The sequence below is a fragment of the Sphaeramia orbicularis genome, chromosome 20, assembly GCF_902148855.1.
Source record: "Sphaeramia orbicularis chromosome 20, fSphaOr1.1, whole genome shotgun sequence".
Classification (NCBI taxonomy): domain Eukaryota; kingdom Metazoa; phylum Chordata; class Actinopteri; order Kurtiformes; family Apogonidae; genus Sphaeramia; species Sphaeramia orbicularis.
Window position 1 is genome coordinate 2,901,745 of NC_043976.1, and position 2,944 is coordinate 2,904,688.

Sequence of the window (2,944 nt, forward strand, 5' to 3'; positions counted from 1 at the left end):
TTTCTATTCATTTGACGAGTTTGGTGGCGATCAGGCCTGTGAAGGCTGAGGAAAACCCGTACAAACGCCCTCCTGTGCTGCAACATCAGGACATCGATCGGACGGACGGAAACAGAACGTGCATTATATGGTAGGATTTGGTATTAATTTATTCTTGTCCTCAATGGACTGAAAACTAGCTAACACTAGAGCAGCTGCTGATTATGCAGAACATTTGCAGATAAATAATATCAGAGCAATGCCTTATTTTAATAAACAATCTGCATAAACACCTCATCCATGGGGGGGCGCCACTGCTACGTGACGTCAGAACTCAGACCTGGGAGAACATGGATCTAGTACGAGTTCACAGGCGGAAGTCCCAGGTTTGACTGAACATTCCAGTGCATTTACACCAGTAGAAGGACGGAAAAACACCAGTTAGAGGTGGACTGGAATGCAGCATAAGACACGCCCACAAAGTGTTAAAACACAAACCAGTGACTTTCCGCATTTGTAAATAAAATTATTCTGATTGGCTCGTTGGTTTATGTGAATCCCAGCTGATAAGTCATGTGACCCTGTGGCGTTTTCCTCGGTGTCAGGAGGCAGAGTTTTCATGAGCTGAATTAATGAGTTTTCTGTCACAGGTCACATGGTGACAGTCAACATCGTGCTAAGCTGAGCTAAGCTATGCTAAGCTAACAGAGTGTCCTTTAAGGTCAGTCACCAGACTTCACCTTCACGCTCCAAGTGCACCCAGGCTCATAAAACTGCACACAACTCCCATGCGGCTTTGCAGGAGGAAGCAGTGTGTGGCGGGGCTTCAGCTGTGTGTGTGTGTGTGTGTGTGTGTGTGTTGTCTGAAGTGCTGCCACGGGCGGACGGGCGTGTTCTGTTTACAATGCACCATGGGAACTCGGGGCGGGATGTGTGTGATGGAGCAGCTGCGTCTGGACGGAGGATAAATGTCAAACTGAGGGTGTGGATGGACGGACGGACAGACGGACACACAGCCTCTGTTTACACCCTTTGTTCTTCTGGACAGTTTCATCTCCTGTCCACAACAGAACGAGGTCAAAGGTCACGGCAGCAGCCTGATGATCACGACTGCATGTCGACCTCCGGGGCCGCAGTGAAAACATGCAGTTCCTGTCACGTCCACCAGGGGCTCCGGTCCAACACAGACCCATGTGACCCACGTGGATCAGACCCATTCCAGACTAAACTCAGCTGGTCACACACACTTTAAAGTCAGGTGTAATTTAGGGCGTGTCCCGTACAAAGATGGACCATGATGTTGTTTATCTCTGTTTTGATTGGTTCATGGCCACACCCTGATGGATTCTGGACTATGATTGGTCAATATACCTGTCAATCACCACATTACATAAGATCAGGAAGGGGTGGGGTTTGTGAATTGTACTGCAGCCGGCCACCAGGGGGCGATGAGACACTTCACCATTATTACATATTGACATAAAAAAATTATTATTGTATTTAAACGGAACCAGAGCTTCTGTTTATTGAATAAAACATGTTTTTCATGAGCTGTAGTAGTTATAAAACCAGCAGGTTCCATCAGCTAATGTTAGCATCAAGAATAAATGAAGAAAAAGAATTTATAATGTCAACAACTGAAAGATAATTTATCCTTCTAAATGCAACAGTTGTGGCCAAAACACTGTAACTTTTACTGAATTTACCAATAAAATTAGCACCAGTTTTCCCCTAATTTTTGTCTTTACTCGTTTCCACTGTGAAAACACGAAGCTAATTGTTTTTGGGATTTTTTAAAGAAAAATATTCGACATGATAAACCTTCTCATTTCAGTCAATATGATCAATTATTATGATAAATGTTGATTCATGCTTTGGTTCAAGTGTAACAGCTGATTTTTTTTTTCATGAGTCAAAGTTGAAGGAATGTGACGATAATTCATGGTTTTAATCATGAAAATGAAATGGGGCGGCCATGGCTCACATGGTAGAGTGGGTTGGCAGTTCGAATCCCGCTCTGTCCTAGTCATTCTGTTGTGTCATTGGGCAAGACACTTACCCTCCTTGCCTCCAGTGCCACTCTCACTGGTGTACGAATGCGTATGAATGTTTGGTGTTTGGTTTGGCCGTTGACGCAAACTGTCAGCCACGCTTCTGTCAGTCTGCCCCAGGACAGCTGTGGATACAGATGTAGTTTACCACCACCAGAGGGAGAATGTGAGAGCGAATGAATAATGGGTCAATAATGTAAAGTTTTTGAGTGACCAAAAAAGTGCTATATAAATCTAATCCATTATTATTATTATTATTATTATTATTAAATAACAAAAAGACAAAGGTAACAAACGACACAAGACGTAAAAGATGAAGATTAAGTAAAATAAGACATTAAATTAAAAGATGAAAACAATGTTTAAGATGAAAACAATATACACAACAACACAAAAGTGATGGAGCAAAATGAAAACAGAGTTAAAGACCAATTAATAATGTCAATAATAATAATGTTAGCCTTTGTTAGCTAGGACGCTAATGTTAGCTGCTAGTAGCCAGCTAGTTAAAATGTAAGGGTTTGATGAAGAAAATGACATAAAAGATGCAAAATAATAATAATAATAATAATAATAATTATTATTATTATTATTATTATAAAACCCAGTTTGACCTTTTTCATATTCAATGCTTTGTCTCCCATTCACGACATAATGGATGTATTTATCCAACAGAATCATCTGTAGCCCCGCCCCCTTCTCCTTATATAGACACTTCTGTTTCCTATTGTAAAGATGACGACGCCCACCATGCCAAACTCACGTGGTTCCATTTGTTGATGTGTTTGTGTGAAATGAAAACACTGATGTGAAGCCAGCTCACACTGTTCACTCTGTTTTTATGAAACACAGACGACAGAAAAAAACAAACGAAATGTCTGCCAGATATCATCAAAGACACAAGGCCACACCCT